The sequence below is a fragment of the Perognathus longimembris genome, chromosome 6 (genome assembly GCF_023159225.1).
Source record: "Perognathus longimembris pacificus isolate PPM17 chromosome 6, ASM2315922v1, whole genome shotgun sequence".
Taxonomy (NCBI): Eukaryota; Metazoa; Chordata; class Mammalia; order Rodentia; family Heteromyidae; genus Perognathus; species Perognathus longimembris.
The window spans coordinates 64,740,410-64,758,778 of NC_063166.1; the positions used below are offsets into that span (position 1 = coordinate 64,740,410).

General features: G+C 43.3%; 1 protein-coding gene across 3 annotated transcripts in view; it reads right to left on the reverse strand.

Moving 5' to 3' along the window:
• The window catches only part of Ptpra (protein tyrosine phosphatase receptor type A), a 116,681-nt gene extending 98,952 nt beyond the window's left edge, over positions 1-17,729 (reverse strand). For 2 of the 3 annotated variants that reach the window (XM_048348912.1, XM_048348910.1), the window contains exon 1: positions 17,151-17,729. The gene's annotated coding sequence lies outside the window, so the exon portion shown is untranslated. The remainder of the gene's footprint in view (positions 1-17,150) is intronic. The other variant, XM_048348911.1, reaches the window with a different exon arrangement.
• Positions 17,730-18,369: the final 640 nt, after the last annotated feature.

Here is an 18,369-nt window from a genome sequence, read left to right on the forward strand (position 1 = left end):
AGACCAAAATATACAAAAGAATAGTTCTTCCCTGAAAGAAATAAGGTTCTTATATACCTTCAATACTAAATTAATGTTTCACATGGAACACATGTAAACGTAAAATTATGCTATCATACAACTACAGATCCATCTTGGTCTGTTTTGTGTTTCTGTGACAGGATATGGGAGGAAGGAAAGAAGGAAGAAAGGAAGGAAAGGAAGGCTGATTTTTGACAGTTTGGGAGGCTGGGAAATCTAGTATCAAAGTGCTGGTATCAGGTGAGAGCCTCCTTTCTGAACCAGCCCATGGTGGGATGCAAGAGGACACATGCTTACCTGGCTTCCAAAGATATGCTTGAGTAAGCAACACGACTCTATAGAAAAGCAAGGGGGATGGGAAAAGGAGAAGAAAAGGCATCTTAAGAATATGATGAGGGGGCTGGGGATATAGCCTAGTGGCAAGAGTGCCTGCCTCGGATACACGAGGCCCTAGGTTCGATTCCCCAGCACCACATATACAGAAAACGGCCAGAAGCGGCGCTGTGGCTCAAGTGGCAGAGTGCTAGCCTTGAGCGGGAAGAAGCCAGGGACGGTGCTCAGGCCCTGAGTCCAAGGCCCAGGACTGGCCAAAAAAAAAAAAAAAAAAAGAATATGATGAGGAACAGGGTTGGAGCTAGGTGGTAGAGTATTTGTCTAATATGTTCAAGACCATGGGTTCAAGCCCCAGCAACTCCCTTCCACACACAAAATAACCCAAATTGTATGAGTTTTGAGGGCACTACAAAGGCTTAACGTTTCTTGTTCAAATGTACTTTCAAGAATAGAAAAAAAAAAAGAAGAAAATGGAAGTGATGGCATGGTTCAAGTGGTAGAGTAACTAGCACGTATAAGGTTTCCAATTCAAATCTAAATACTGTCAATAATAATCATCATCCTAAGGGTTAGAGGTGTGGCTCAGGTAGCAGAGTGCCTGCCTAGCAAGTTCAAGACTCTTGAGTAAAATCACTTTAAAAAAAAAAAAAAGTAGTTTAGGGCATGGTGCAGCACAAGTGTAATCCCAGCACTGGCAAGTCAGAGGCAGAAGTCCAAGGGTGCCTGTGCTACACATCAAGTTCCCCAGTACCAGAGAGGCTGAGGGCAGGAGAAGACACTTGGAGGCCAGCTCAGCTGGCCTAAAAAAGACAAAATCTTAAAGTACTATTGGATATCATTATCATTTATTCTACAGAACATAATCAAATAAAACTGTGAGATTCCTTCAAATCTGCATGAGTGTAATAAAAACCCAATTAGTGGGTGGTTTCTTTTTGAATGACATTTTTTTTTCACAGAGAATTTTAATCCCTTCATTAGAAGTGTGGCTTACTACAATAGGAAGTGAAAATAAGGCAGAATTAAGTGCTCACTGAACAGCTAGTAAACAGTTCTGGTGCCACTGAAGCCATTGCATAAATAATAAGTCCCTGCCTTAGTAAAATTATTTATTAGTGAATATTTTGGACTACCTGGATACTTCTGAGACCATGAACATGGCTGGTGATGGTGGCCCACCCCTGTAATTCCAGGGCTGTGATTAGATCAGGAAGTATAAGGTCACTCATGGCAGCATATGATAACTTACTATGGGATCACTTGCTACACTGCAATGATGGTTAGAGAATATGCAGCAAGGCATCTAGGTGTGAAACAGCCTGAACTAAGGCATGGAGAGTAAAAGAATAGTAGGCAAATCTGTGAAAGACTGAATATGATTCCCCCAACTCATGTCACATTCAGAACTACTATAAGTAATGCCATACTTTTTGAATATGACATTCTAGGGGGGGGGGGGGGATCCTGTTAGTTTCCTTTCCACAGCCTCAAACATCTAGCCAACAAATAACTGTTATAGTCCTGTACCTTTTTTTTTTTTTTTTAACTGTCCTGGGGCTTGAACTTAGGTCCTGGGAACTGTCCCTTTTTGTGCTCCAGGACAGTGTTCTACCATTTGAACCACAGCACCACTTCCAGCTTTTCCTAAATAGTTAATTAGAGTTAAGAATCTCACAGACTTTCCTGTCTGGGCTAGATTCGAATGGCGACCCTCAGATCTCAGCCTCCTGAGTAGCTACTGTTACAGGTGAGGGCTCTTGGTGCCCAGCTAGTCCTGTATTTTTAAATTTAATTTATTTATTTTTTGTTCATGTGGTACTGAGGAATTGAACCTAGGGCCTCATGCATGCTAGGCAAGCACTCTACCACTATGCCATATTCCCAGCCTAGGCCTGTATTTTTTTTTTTTGGCCAGTCCTGGGCCTTGGACTCAGGGCCTGAGCACTGTCCCTGGCTTCTTCCCGCCCAAGGCTAGCACTCCGCCACTTGAGCCACAGCGCCGCTTCTGGCCGTTTTCTGTATATGTGGTGCTGGGGAATAGAACCTAGGGCCTCGTGTATCCGAGGCAGGCACTCTTGCCACTAGGCTATATCCCCAGCCCTAGGCCTGTATTTTTAATGCAATAATCTTGGCTCTCTGAGATGGTAAAGCTGTTTTCCATAACTGGTTGACATTACAACTCTAGGAAGAAAAGATGTGAACAACAAAGTATACAAACGTCCTAATGGTAATACTTTAAAGCTTAAGGTACAAGTTTTTTAAATGTTGGTAATTCAGATTTAGACAATGAAAGTACTGGCCTTATAAGAACCTACTTTCCTACATTTGCTGGTTTAATTTCTGATTATCACAGACTGCTCAATGCTTAGAGATTCTATATATTAAGGTGTTAACTCTGACCTGTCAAAGTCTGTCAGCACTTGACAGACTGATTATATAAATGTGCTTGAAATCTCTCAGGAAATTTAATGCAATGACTAAGGGTTTGGAGGAATTCATCTGTTAAACTCAGGAATTAACATTAGCTTAAAAAAGAATGAAAGTGGGGCCAGGAATATGGCCTAGTGGGAGAGTGCTTGCCTTGTGTACATGAAGCCCTGGGTTTGATTCCTCAGTACCAGATCTACAGAAAAAGGCAGAAGTGGCACTGTGGCTCAAGTGCTAGCCTTGAGCAAAAAGAAGCCAGGGACAGTGCTCAGGCCCTGAGTTCAAGCCCCAGGACTGGCAAAAAAAAAAAAATGAAGAAGAAAGTTATTGTCCCTATATAAAATTACTATGCTTGTAAGTATAATAGCAAGACTGTCACAAGAAAAACTAACAAGGGAGAATTTAGGTTTTTTTTGTTTTTTTTTTTTTTTGGCCAGTCCTGGGCCTTGGACTCAGGGCCCGAGCACCGTCCCTGGCTTCTTCCCGCTCAAGGCTAGCACTCTGCCACTTGAGCCACAGCGCCGCTTCTGGCCGTTTTCTGTATATGTGGTGCTGGGGAATCGAACCTAGGGCCTCGTGTATCCGAGGCAGGCACTCTTGCCACTAGGCTATATCCCCAGCCCGAGAATTTAGGTTTTAAACTGCCATTCTAATAATAAATTAAATCTGAGGCTGGGGAGTGGCTCAAGAGGTAGAGTATTTGCCTACCAAGAGTAAGGCCCAGAGTTCAAATTCCAGTCCTGACAATAAATGACTAAGTAAATAAGATAAAGTATTATTTTGAAACTCAAGGAATTATAGTCTTTTACATATACAAAAGGCCTCCTCCAACATTAAAACATTCATACATAAATCTGAGCTGCTCTACTACTACCTGCTCTGCAAAGTTCTCATTAAGGCAGAAATTTTGAAAACTGATTAAGTTTGAATAGGTCAAACAATCTCTCCCAGTAATATTGGAGGAACTCAAATGCACTTAACATTGGCACCAAAGATAGGAAGGCACATTTAGTGGTCCTGGGTTCCATCGTAGCACAACACACAAACACACCTCACACATCTCAATCTGCTGTTAACTCTCAACCCTCCTGATAAGCAAACAACCCAAACTTTACTTCATTGTTACTTGAAATATCAAGTTTAAATAACTTATGTTGTATAGGCATATAATATTTCTGGAAGGTCTCATAAGTATTGTTCATATCTGTGAATAACTTCAGAAAAACGTTGAGCCAGGCACTGGTAGGTAGCTCATGGCTGTAATCCGAGCTACTCAGGAAGCCAAGATCTGAGGATCACAGTTCAAAGCAAGAGAGGGCAGGAATGTCTGTGAGACTCTTACCTCTAAATAACCACCAGAAAACTGGAAGTGGAGCTATAGCTCAAAGTGGTAAGAGTGCTAGCCTTGAGCAAAAGAGCTTTGGGACAGGACCCAGGCCCTGAGTTCAAGCCCCATGACTGACAAAAAAGTTGGGAGGAGATAATTACTTTTTTACTACATATTATTTATAGATATTATGTGTCAGTATTTTTCAAATATACATATGTATATTTATTTACACAAATTATAAACACTAAGTAAAAAAAAAAAATCAAACCATGTTTCTTTTTTTTTTTTGCCAGTCCTGGGCCTTAGACTCAGGGCCTGAGCACTGTCCCTGACTTCTTTTTGCTCAAGGCTAGCACTCTGCCACTTGAGCCACAGCACCACTTCTGGCCGTTTTCTATATTTGTGGTGCTCGGGAATCGAACCCAGGGCTTCATGTATATGAGGGAAGCACTCTTGCCACTAGGCCATATTCCCAGCCCTTTTTTTTTTTGTTTTTTGAGACAAGGTCTTAACTGTATATCCCAGATGGGCCTAGAACTCATTATGTAGTGCAGGCTGGCCTTGAACTTGAGGTCATCCATCACCTAAGTGCTGGGTTTATATCATGTACCACCTTGCCAGCCTGTTTTCTTTGCTTTTTTAAAAAATATTCCTCTTCACTCTAAAGAATCTCTACTGAGAATCAGTGCTTCAGGTTCAGAACTGCTGCCCAGTGGCATTATTGCTAACTAGGCATGAACCACTGAAAAGAAAAATAAAAGAGGCAAGGTTCTGGACCCAGGAAGGGTTCTCGGGCTGCTTGTTTGTCACCTGTGGCAGTTTTAGACTTGAGGCTTTAGGAGGCCCATTCCAGCTAACACAGCAGACTGGGCAAGGGGAACCACTGATAAGCTGGACATCATTGTGAACTCAGGCCCTGTTAAGTGGATGAGGCCAGGAGGAGACAAGGATAAGCTGGAAGGTAGCTGTCTTACAATGTAAAACAGATGCACTAAGTTAGGGACTAGCTTCATTCTCTACAAGGTGGGAGAAGCTTTCACCTCACCACAGAAACAAATAGAAATCAGGAGAGCAGAAGCATCAAGAAAAATACTAGCTCCTTTTAAAAGAACAGAGAAATCCTGGCACTATTCCACAGTGCTGTGGTAACAGGGCTGCTAACACATCAATGAAAGGCATTCTCTTTGTTAATGGGTAGTATTGATGCATTTATATCGATTGCATACTTATGTATTAAGCCACCTATCAACCAATGTTTGAAAACTAATTGTGGGTTAAGCTATCTGTCAGTCAATATTTGAAAACTACTTCACAATTCACAGAAGCTGGATTTCAACTTCCTATACACGGAAGCTCTGTTCCACCATCTAACAAGCATTTTATTCCTAAAGCCAAAACTCTGGAATCCTACCATTTCTACTGTTTAAATCATACCTGTCCATCACCACTCTTCCACACTAAACAATCATACATGTGACTGTGGGACTCCCATGGGGTAAGAGTGACAGAGTAGGCGAGTCCAATGATATTCCCTTGTACAGCTAGCTGATGCTAATAAAAAAAAAAAGTAAAAGACTGCTCTAACCAGTCATTTTCCTTAGCAATGTATCAAATCTTTTTACTGCACATCCACTGATAAAGAAGACTCTTAGCTAGGCGCCAGTGGCTCATGCCTGTACTCCTACCTACTCAAGAGGCTGAGATCTGAGGATCATGGTTTAAAACTAGCCCAAGCAGGAAAGCTCATGAGGGTTTTATCTCTAATTAATCACAGAAAAAGCTGGAAGTGGTTCTGTGGCTCCAGTGGTAGAGTGCTAGCCTTGAGCAAAAAGGAGCCTAAGGAAAGTGCCTAGGCCCAGAGTTCTAGCTCCAGGCCTAACATAAACAAAAAATAAAGAGCATCACTCTACAGGTGCTAATATATATTATATATTAATAACATATAACAATAACATACAGTAATAACAGTAATATAATAACCCGTGGGCCGCCCCTTGCTGTGTCACTGCCGGGGACTGTAGAAGGAGGCATGGGACTAGGCCATTTCAGGAGTAAGGTCAGCCTAAGAAGTCCTGCCCCATAGGGAGGGGGGTATGAGGGACAAGGTAACAATACAAGAAATGTATCCAATGCCTAATGTATGAAACTGTAACCTCTCTGTACATCAGTTTGATAATAAAAATTTGAAAAAAAAAAAAAAAAAAAGAAGTCCTGCCCCACAATGCTATGGTGGCACTTCTAAGTGGGTCTGGGGACTAGAGGGAGGGGCAGCCTAGGAAGTCCCGCCCTGCACCAGCATTACAGCCACAGTGGCACTTCTAATTGGGCCTGGCAACTAACTAGAGGGAGGGGCAGACTAGGAAGTCCTGCCCTACACTTGCATTATAGCCACAGTGGCACTTTTAAGCAGTCTGGTGATTAGAGGGGGCGGGGCTTCAGAGGCCCAGAGTGTACATATACATGCTGCCTGCTGGAGAGAAGGGAGGAGAGAGAAGCAGATGGTGCCTGCCGGTGGAGTAGAGCAAAGCTGGGAAAAGCAGACAGAGAGCTGAGCTGAGAGGAGCCTGAGGCCTGCAGAAAAGCCCGAAGCCTGAGGTCTGAAGAGAGGCCTAAGGCCTGTAGAGATGCCTAAGGCCTGTGGGAGGCCTGAGGCTTGAAGCCTGAGGAGAGGCGAGGCCTGCAGGAAGGAAGCTCACTTCTCTGGAGGTTTGGAGGTTAAGGAGTGGAGGTTCAGAAGTGGAGGTTCGGAGTTCAGGTCAGGTCTGGGTTCACTAGCCCAGGACAAGGTAGTCGCAGGCTAGCGTTTGGAGGTGGAGGGCTGCTCTGGTTCTGGGTTTTAGGTTGTAAATAAAGTTCCTTTGTAAATAAAACCCCTTCCCACCTTCAGTTGTGCCTCCCTCTCGGAATATAACAGTACCACAGGCGCTAGTATTTATCAAACATTTATGTTTGTGTACTAAGCATTTTCAAATGAAATTAAAATAATCATAAAAATGATATTTCTAACATTAAACTATTAACATTAGAACTCATTTAAAATTATTTTATGGCTGGGCACAGCAGCTCACACTTGTAATCCTAACAACTCAGGAGGCAAAGGAAGACTGTAGTTCAAAGCCAGTCAAGGCAAAAAGTTGGTGAGACCCTATCTTGACAAGGAAGCCAGGCATCATGGTTCACATCTATGATGCCAGCCTACAGGAAGGCTATAGGTAGTGGGATTCTTAGTGGCCCCTAGCAAAAAAAGAGAGACCCTACTTGAAAGAATAAAGCAAAAAAGGACTATGGGTATGATTCAAGTGGTATGGTATCTTCTTGGCAAACTTGAGGCCCTTGATTTCAAACTCTAAAACTGCCATAAAGGAAGAAAGGATGGGAGGGAGGGAGAAAGATGGAAAGATACATAAGGAAAAAGCACCAGGGCTGTGCTAATTAAATGATATTTATTCTTCCATAATTTACATCTTAGATTTGACTAGCAAAACATTTTTTTTAAAGAGTCTCTAGCACTATTTGTTTATTTGCGGTCCTGGGGGTATGAACATAGGGCCTTGCACTTGGTAGGCAGGTACTCTACCACTTGAGCCATTCCCATTTGCTTTGGTTATTTTTGTTTTGTTTTGTTTTTGCCAGTCCTGGGCTTAAACTCAGGACCTGAGCACTGTCCCTGACTTCTTTCTGCTCAAGGCTGGCACTCTACCACTTGAGCCACAGTGCCACTTCTGGCTTTTTCTATATATGTGGTGCTGAGGAATCAAACCTAGGGCTTCATGTATGCGAGGCAAGCACTCTACCACTAGGCCATATTCCCAGCCTCCGTTTTGGTTATTTTTGAAATAGGATTTTATGTTTATGTGAAGCTCCCACAGACCACAATCCTTCTATTTCCATATTCAATGTAGCTGGGATGACAGCCACACCTTTCATGGTAGAGATGGGATGTTATGAGACTGCTACCTTCAAACTGTGATCCTCTCAATCTTTGCCTCTTAAGTAGCTAGGATTTACAGGCCTGAGCCATTGTGATTGACACAAAAATTTTTGTTTTATTTACTTATTTAGCCAGTCCTGGGGCTTAGACTCAAGGCCCAAGCACTGTCCTTGGCTTCTTTTTGCTCAAGGCTAGCACTCTGCCACTTGAGCCACAGCGCCACTTCTGGCCATTTTCTGTATATGTGGTGCTGGGGAATTGAACCCAGGGCTTCATGTATATGAGGCAAGCACTCTTGCCACTAGGCCATATTCCCAGCCCACAAAATCTTTTAAATAATTAAGTTTGGCTAGCAAAAGTCCATTTTCTCTCATGCAATTAATCATTTATTATTTCCAATATTAGGGCTTGAATTTGGGGCCTCGTAGTTTTGCTTAGTTTGTTTACTCATGGCTGCCACTCTATCTCGATAGTTTATAACAACAAAAAAGACAGAATAAGTATAGACAAAGATGGAGAAAAACTAGAACTCATGTGCATTGCTGCTGGAAAGGCAAAACGGTACAGTCACTTTGGAACAGTTTGGCAACTTCTCAAAGCAATTCCACTCCTAAGTGTATACCCAAGGGAAATGAAAACATGTTCACAAAAATCTATACATCAGAGGCAGGTGATGGTGGCTCAAGCCTGTAATCTTAGCTACTCAGGAAGCTGAGATCTGAAGATAGTGGCTCAAAGCCAGCCTGGGCAAGAAAGTCCATGAGGTTACCTCCAATTAACCACTAAAAGTGGAACTGTGGCTCAAAGTGGTAGAGTGTTAGCCTTGAGCAAAAGGGCACAGGGACAGCACCCAGGCGTTGAGTTCAAGCCCCATGATTGACAAAAAAAAAAAAAATATATATATATATATATATATATATATATGTATACACACACACGAATCTGAATAGCTTCATTATTTACATAGCCAAAAAGCAAAAACAACCCAAATGTTCATCAACTAATGTATGGATAAACAAAATGTGGTATATCCACATAATGAAATACTATAATTTTTGGTCACTAAGAGGAGTAAACACAGTTAATCATGGAATGGATGAGCCCCAAAGAAATTATGCTAAAAGAAGCCAGTCACAAAGGGCCACATATTTTATTCCACTTATATGAATTAGAATAGGTAAATCCATATTGACAAAAGATGAATGATTGGTTGCCAGGGGTGGGAAGCTGGGCAGAATGGGGAGTGAAGCTAATGTGTTAGGGTTTCTTTTGGGAATGATAAAAAATGATCTTAGATTTTGCTGACTGCTTTCATTACTGTCAATGTACAATCACCACTGAGTTGTACACTTAAATAACCTCTTGGGCTGGGAATATGGCCTAGTGGCAAGAGTGCTTGCCTTGTATACATGAAGCCCCGGGTTCGATTCCTCAACACCACATATATAGAAAAGGCCAAAAGTGGCGTTGTGTCTCAAGTGGCAGAGTGCTAGCCTTGAGCAAAAAGAAGCCAGGGACAGTGCTCAGGCCCTGAGTTTAAGCTCCAAGACTGGCAAAAAAATAAAAAATAAAAAAATAACCTCTTACTTGAAGAACTATGTTAAGCATATTATTTTTTCAAATGACTTTAAGCTAGGTAACCACACAAAATGGGTTACTGTTGCTTTTTGTGTTTGGTTTTGAGACAGGGTGTCATTGTGTGATCCAGAGAGGCCTGGAACTCTCAATCTTTCTGCCTTAGCATCTATAGTGCTGGAGTCACAGGTGTGCACTACTATGATAAGTAAAAGTTGTCATGAAAAATAATAATAAAAGTGAGAAAGTCATCAAAAGCTCTGCTAAAAGACCAATAAATGATAACCTGACAATTGTTTGTGCATAAAAGGGCAACAAATGCATTTTCTTTCTTTTATTCAAAGTAGCTGTTCTGCCAATAGTTTACAATTATTCCAAATAACAATGTTCTTATTAGGGCAATCATTCACAATAAGAATTTATGTTCTTCAATACAACTTTTCTCTAGTAATTCACAAAAGAATTGGCTCTCCTTGAATTTAATTATTAAAAGAGAATCTAGATGGGTGTAATGGCCCATACTTGTAAAACAAATCTCACCATTTTGAAGAGGAAGACAGAGATCAGGAGTTGGAGATGAGCCTGGGCTACAAAGAGAGACCCTGTTGAGGTAAAGGAGAGACAGTAATGCTAATGCTAAATGCTGCTGGATTTTCTTTCAGTACTGTGGTCCAACTCAGGGCCTCATACATGTTAGGCAAGCATTTTACCTTTGAGTGCAGCCATAGGCTCAAAAGGTAAATGCTTGTAACTTAGGATTTTGCTGCCTCGGCCTCCAGAGTATCTGAGGTTACAGGTACATCTGGCTTTGTGCTAACATCTGTTCACAAATTCAGCAGTGTTTTCTATGATCTTCCAACAATATCTGCTGACAAAGGAAGCCATTTTGCTTTCTTGATACACTATTTCCCATATATTATAGTCTTTTTGCTTAGCACTTGGGGGGACTGTTAGTCCCCCTTTAAAACCTCAAAATATAAACTTTAATCCTAACACTTGTAAATTCATCTGACTGAATATTCATGTCTTTAAAAATCACTGGGAAAGGCTGGGAATATGGCTTAGTGGTAGAGTGCTCACCTTGCATGCATGAAGCCCTAGGATCAATTCCTCAGCATCACATAAACAGAAAAAGCTGGAAGTGGTGCTGTGGCTCAAAGTGCTAGCTTTGGGCAAAAAGGAAGCCAGGGACAGTGCTCAGGCCCTGAGTCCAGGCCCCAGGACTGGCAAAAAATATAATAAAAATCACTGGGGGGAAAAAAAGCAGGGCGATAGAGATATGATTCAGTGGCAGAGAACTTGCCTTGTACTCATAGGCCCTGGTTCAATTCCCAGCACAGGGAAGTTTTCATGTTCTGGATGCTTAGTTTTGAAGTTTCTTGATACTAGTGATAGCCTCCTACTTTACTATCAAGGGTTACACACTCAAAAAGCAAAGTTCTAATTAATAATAGGATGTAGATCCATATTTTGTATAACCCTGATAGGTTCCTTTTTAATGAGAGCTAATTTACTTAATCTGATTTAATAGCTCATACTGTTTGCTCTGGCTTATGTGATCAGCATTTTCTTCTATCGCTGGCTTCCCCACAGCTCCATAAAGGTTAGCTGAATGAAAACTGGATAATGTAAACTGTTACCAATTTGTTGCAATTCACTGAAGGGATGAATATAGCTCTGCTCACTGAAGAACTCCCTCTCTTCCTTCATAACACCCTAAGTTCCATGATTCTTAAATTAAATGTGATACCCTATTTTTTTAGATAAAAACAAAAGTTCTACATTTTGTCCCAGTACTCCAGTGAGATGTCTTATCAACCTCACCATGAAAATTACTGCTCAAGATTGAGGCCACAGTAAACTTTACAGTTAGGAATCAGATCAGTTCGTTCTCTTGCTTAAAATCCTTCAATGACAGGGCTGGGAATGTGGCTTAGTAGCAGAGTGCTTCTCTAGCATGTGTGAAGCCCTGGGTTCGATTCCTCCGTACCACACACACACAGAAAAGGCTGGAAGTGGCGCTATGACTCAAGTGGTAGAGTGCTAGCCTTGAGCAAAAGAAGCTCAGGGATAGTGCCCAGGCCCTGAGTTTAAGCCCCAGGTCTAGGGGGGGGAAAAATCCATCAATGGCTCAGCTCTGTCTTCAAGATAAGCCCCAAATCATGCATATAGAACCTTCAACTCTGTCCTCTGCCTGTCTCCAGTCAACTGGTTCCCAACCCTAACTTCATATTCGAATCATCTGGGATATTAAAATACATATACATATTCTCAGATCCTACCCAAGACCACATAAATAAAAAACCCACAGGGGCAGGGCATTTGCATCTCTGATATTTCAAAGTTCCCAGGTGAATCTAGAGTACACCCAGGACAGAGAACTAAGGCTCTAAAGTCATAGCAAGCCACCTGCCACCTACTGTTCACCATGGTCAGCCAGCTTCAGGTGCTCACCAAGCTCTGAAGTAGGCCTTGCTCTGCCAAATGTGATCCACCCACCAGCAGCATCTGTTAACAGGGAGGTGGTTAGTAATACAGAATCCCAAGTCCCACCCCAGACCTACTGAATCAGGACTTGGCAGTTAACAAGCATCCCAGATGGTTTGTGTGCACATTCAAGTTGGAGAAGGCTGTCCTGAGCTATCAAACCCTTCCTAGCTCAGGGACTTTGTGAATGCTTAACTGAACTTCTCTGACACTCCCAAGAAACCCAATTCTTCTCTTTGGATCACATCCACCATGTGTGTAATTACCATAAGGTGACTGTTTATCTACTGCACTAACAAGTGTCATAAGGACAGATATCACACCCAAGTTACTTTGTGATGTCCCCTGCTCCTGGTCAATGCTTTATATATTCAATTCCACTTTCACAATATTTTTTCAGTAAGGCAATATAAACTGGGAGCTGGGTACCAGTGGCTCATGCTTATAATATTACGTACTCAGGAGGTTAATATTTGAGGATCTCAATTTGAAGCAGCAGGTCAGCAAAGTCCATGAGATTCATCTCCAATTAACCACCAAAAAAGCCAAAGTGGAGAATGCCAGTCTTGAGCAAGAAAGCTAAGGGACAGCACCCAAGCCCTGAGTTCAAGCCCCAGTACTGGCATATACACACAAAAATTAACACACACACACATACACAGAGAGAGAGAGAGAGAGAGAGAGAGAGAGAGAGAGAGAGAGAGAGAGAGAGAGAGAGAGAGAGAGAGAGAACCTACTTCAAGGTATCCCTGTGTTTCTTTCAAATTAATAAAATATGAAATACTTTTTGTTTTTAAGTGATGACACTGGCTAGGTTCCCAGGAAACAGGGCTACATATGTTACTGATGGAACTGTAACCAGTATAATTTTCAGCGGTAGCAACTGAGCACTAAACTATTCCTATGACTCGTAAAGCCCACTTGAGCAGTAAAGGTCCAAGAAAATAAAACAAAAGAAGTGCTTGAACATGGGTGTGTGGATTTATAATAGAAAAAAAGGAAAAAAAGCAAGGAATAAAGCACATTATACAAATTACAAATGTTGATTCATGGAATACTATATTGTGATTTTAAAATACTGTGATTCAAAATAGTAAGTATAAACAAGTAAATATAAAATATTTTATGCTACTCAACAATTCAAAACTCATATTCTGTATTTATAGACTATAACTATAAAAATCAATGTCTACTGATATAGATGGTAATTTAAATATCATTTTATATTTAGTGGCTTCTCCCTTTAATAGAGAATATATAAAAATAAACCTTAATATTGGTTATTTGTAGGTTTTCTTCAGCTTCAGAATTTGGAAACATTTATTAGTTATTGTACTAGAAATAAAAAAAAAACGCGGGGGGGGAAGGGAAAGGGGGAGGAGGGATGGGGGGTATGAGGGACAAGGTAACAAACTGTACAAGAAATGTATCCAGTGCCTAACGTATGCAACTGTAACCTTTCTGTACATCAGTTTGATAATAAAAATTAAAAAAAAAACAAAAATAAAAAAAACGCACAAGACTATATTTGGCCAGCTTCCTACTTTTAATTCAAGCCTAGGACTCATTTTTTCATGTGAAGATGAAGGGAAAAAAATAATCCGACAATGTTTACAAGTTAATGCTGAGTGTCTCCATGAAAGGTACTAGATAAATACCAATGCCAGAGCTGCAAAAATATATCACCACTACTTAACACAGATCTTCTTGCACAAGTCACTTGAATCCTTCTGAACCTCAATGTCTTCAATTTGAGCGGAAAACAGGTACAATCACATGGGGGGGGCGGTGGGAAGCAGGCATGTGATAGCTGAATAAACATCACAGATGATCTCATTAGATATTTTGGTGAACATCCAACACATTTTGGGGAGCAGGTTAAATTCAAACAAAGGGTTTGGTAATCTGGCTACATATCTTTAAAAAATATATATATATATACATGTCCTTTGACCCAGTAGTTTCACTTCAAAAAGTATATTGTTGTAATAACGGTACAAATAAGCACATAACAATGTATGGCCAAAGGATATTCATTGTATTTCTGTAAGAGAACCAAGCTATAACAAATGTTTAACATGAAGACTAGTCACACACACATATATATATATATATATATTAGTCCTATGTACAAATATAGCTTATTTCACATTGAAGTTATAGAGTGTCAATACAAAGAATAAATAAATCAGCAGGGTACCAGTGGCTCACTCCTATAATCCTAGTTACTCAGAAGGCTGAAATCTAAGAATCGTGGTTCAAAGCCAGACTGGGCAGGAAAGTCCATTGAACTCTTTATCTCCAAAATCTACCAATAAGCCAGAAGTAGAACTGTGGCTCAAGTGGTAAAGTGCTAGTCTTAAGCAAAAAAACTCAGTGACAGAGCCTAGGCCCTGAGTTCAATTCAAACCCCGTCCCCCGAGTGAATAATTCTGAATGTAGTAATATGGGGTAATTTCTTAAGTATGTTAATTAAAAATAAGGTGAGACAAACATACCATGGTAAGAGGAACATAAGTTGACACATGTTTATAAAAGAACAGAGTCTATGAAAGGTCACAGAAGCTGGAAACTACAACTGGCTCTGGGAAGGAGGTTAGGAAGCAGCAAACTTGGGGTCAGTGTAGGAGGGAGATTTATTTTTTCTATATACACATTTGCACGGCTAGATTTTCCTCTCAAATGCATTATCTTCTCAAAACTGCAGAATTCTCTCTAGACAGGTATAATCTCCTGAGTCTAAGATTCTATGTTGTAGAGCTGGGCCACTACCTTCTAAAACAACAGGATATCAGCATCTGGCCCCAGAAAGCATCATCAAAAGATCTTTCCAATACTCAATCAGTCCCAAGTCTCTGACCTCCTTTAAACCTTTTCATGGCTCCCCACTACCCACACTTTTTTTAAATTTTATTTTATTTTCAAGGTGCTATACAGAGGGGTTACAGTTACATATGTAGTGAGTTCATTTCTTGTCAAGCTTGTTACCCCCTCCACTGCCCAAACTCTTAACACAGTATTCATAGCCCTTCAAACTAACCATAATCTCATCTATTCAACCCAGCTTAACCTCTTCCCAAAGATAGTTGGTCCTTCCACTCCAAGCTTGCTCCCCTTTTACTATGTGTGCTGTCCATCATTAACCAACTTCTATGCATCCTTCAGAACCCAAAGGCTCCCTGCCAAGAAAGCTTTCTCTAACCACTCAGGGAGTGTATCCTGCGCTGGCTGGCTCTGGAGGTAGACTAACAGGACTCAAGTTCAGACTACTGCCTCATCTGCCCACCATAGAGACTTAGTTTTCAGCCCTACAAAGTGGGAATAAACCCCCATACAACTTTTGAAAAGATTACATGAGAAAATTGTGTAGGCGTTTATTACATAACCTGTCACAGGCAAATAAAAGGTAATAGCAATCATTATTAGTCCAGTAGCACCTACGATGTAATTATATCCACCTGTCCTGCATCTGTCTGTGAGTGCTTCAAAGGAAAGGACCCAAGAAGTTTCTCACTTTCATTTTGCATCATAATCAAGCACTTTACCTGGCAAATTCATGACACATAAATATACTTAAGTCAAAGGGCTTGAATTTTTTATTCTGTAGTGTACCCACATGCTAAACAGGCACCCAGTAAATGGACTCCTAGATCCTACCATGCATTATACTTTACCTGCAGCCCCTTTGAGCAGTGAAAAATGACTAAGGGGATTTTGGTCTTTTAGGGGCAGTCAAGCAAGTTGGAAGCCTGTGGAACATGGGTCCTGTCAGTTCCTGCCTGCTATTTATGGAGGCTAGGCAGGATAGACATGGGGAGATGGGAAATCAAAGGTACCAAAAGTCCTGGCATGCATTCCAAACAGGCCTTTGGGAAAGACAAGTGAAATTTCTCTTGGGAAATGGAGACAACTGGGAAGAAATTTCCCAGCACAGTCAAGATGGGAGGAAATAGGACACAAGAAAGCAAAAACCTCCAAATAGGTGAAGGGGCAGTCAGGCAGCTTTGAATGGCTAGGCCCAGAGTACGATAGGATTAAGCTAAATGTAAACGAGTAAATTGAGGCAAGACTGTTCACAGCCTTTTGTGACCAGATTAAGACATTTTGAGTTTCATTCATCCCACGGAGAAAACAAAGCGAGGGAGTTTTTAAATAAACAAGTGACAGCATCCGATCAGTGTTTTTAAAAGGAGTGGCCAGACAGGAAGATGCTCGCCCTTTCCTCTGTCAATCCTCCTCTCACCCACCATCTTTCGAGTTGTCTGGCTGTCTCAACAGCTAGCAGGTGGTTAGTGAAGCAATCTCTGAGGAGATGTGTCTGGTTTCCAGCAGCAATCCTTATTCTAGCCAAAGGCTTCTACAGGCATTACTCTGCTTAGGAAGGCTTTGAACATTCCTCTTTTCCTGTCTTACAAGTATTACTGACCGCACACAAACACACACGCCTTCCTCAACATTAGACTCAGTTCTGCCATTAAGGTTTTTATTTTCAGGAAATACAGAATATATATGTATGTAAAAAAAAATGAGAGTAAAAGGGGGGGGATCTGCATTCCCAAGTGGCTCATTACGAATTCTGGGCAGTTCTCTGGTCCCCTTCCTAATGCATCTTCAACAGTTGGGAGTGGACGGCAAAGAGAGAGGGGCCTGGGAGTCGGGCCAGGAGGGGCTTTTAGGGCAAGAAACTTGGGTGACTGCAAGAACAACATTTCCCTTGCCAGGAGTTTTCTTCTTTCCTTTTCTTTTCCTCCCATCAAATGAACCTAGGCAAATGATGTGCTCGCGGTTCCAAGTTTCTTGTTTCAGAATGAACTAATGGCAGCGCCCAGGCCGGATCCCAGGAGGACGCCCGCAAAGTTGTGGGGCAGCGGAGAGAGGTCGGCGCCCTGTCCCACACGCTTCCGGAGACCCCCAGCCCCCTACCCACAGCGCAGGGATGCAGATCCCAGCGCACAAGCCCGAGGGACCCCGCCCGGAAAGGAGGAACCCGGGGGCCCCTCCCACCCGCGTCCGGAGCCCACCGGGGCGGCGGCCGCGAACACTCACCGAGTCCGGCGCTGGGCGGGACCACGGGGGACCGGGACGGCAGCTCCGCCTCAGTTCCGCGGCGGCAGCGGCTCGGCCCGCCACTCGCCCTCAGGGCCGCCGCCCGGCCCGCAGCTCGAAGCCCCGCGGCGGCGGCGGCGGCGGCCTCGCCTGCATGGCGAGGGGAAGTGGCAGAGGGACGAAGGCGCAGGCGGCGGTGATGGCGGCCTCGGCCCGGGGTCCGAGCTCGGCCGCGCGCGCGCGCGCGTCCCTGTCAGAGCTGCACTCGCCGCAGCCTCGCTCGCGACCCTGCCTTGGTTGTAAGGCGTGTGCTCATTGGCTGTTCAGAGGAGGGCGCTGGTTGGCCCACGCTGAACGGGCGTCTCCGGCCTTGGCGGCCCCGCCCTTGCGCGCCTCCCAGCGCCCTCTTTTCGGGGGTGTGAAGTAGATCTCACGGTCCTCCACAGCTAAGGGACTCCATGCTGCGGAAAGCAGGACTTTGGTAGCGCCGGTAGATCGTTCTTCAACATCTTACGCTTGTCTACAATCTGTGGAACCTGGACCTGGGGCTCTCTTCCCAGTTTACAGATGCGGAAACTGAGGCCCGGGCCGAGCCACACCAATCCTCGCTGACTGGGGTGGCCTAGAACGCGAAAACCATTCTTACACTCCTCCAAATGTGACCGATTCGGCCTTCTCCCAGCGCTCCCTACCCCCGTTACTGCAAGGTACTTCGCTGGGAGAACCTGCCGAGTCCCTAGAACGAGTCTGGCTCCTTGGGTGCTGCCTTACGTGAAGCCAGCAACCTACATCATCCCCACCCGAGCCCCGGGGACATTTCTCCCGCTTTCCAGATGCGCATACTGGGCCTGACTCGCCACGGAACTGGGTGGAAACGCCACACGTGATGCCGGACGGTGGGCGGGGGGACGGTGGGCGGGGGGGGGGGGGGGGAGCCTTTCGCTACAGGCCTGGCGGTGGAGGGGAGGATCAAAGGGTGAGGAAGATTGAGAGTCGAGTTCCACCAGGGCCGGGGTGCCGACCCCCTTCCAGGAACCCTGGGAACCGCTGCCCTCCCGTGTAGCCCCGGAAGCCATTTGTCTTTAAGTCTGGAGGCAGCACGGTGGAGCCACTTTGGGTGCTACCAGACCTAAGTGCCTGCGGCTAAAAGTTGGCCCCCAGGCCGAGCCACTGGGCTTCTGTAGGCCCAAGAAGTGTCGAGGGTTACACCTTATCTTAG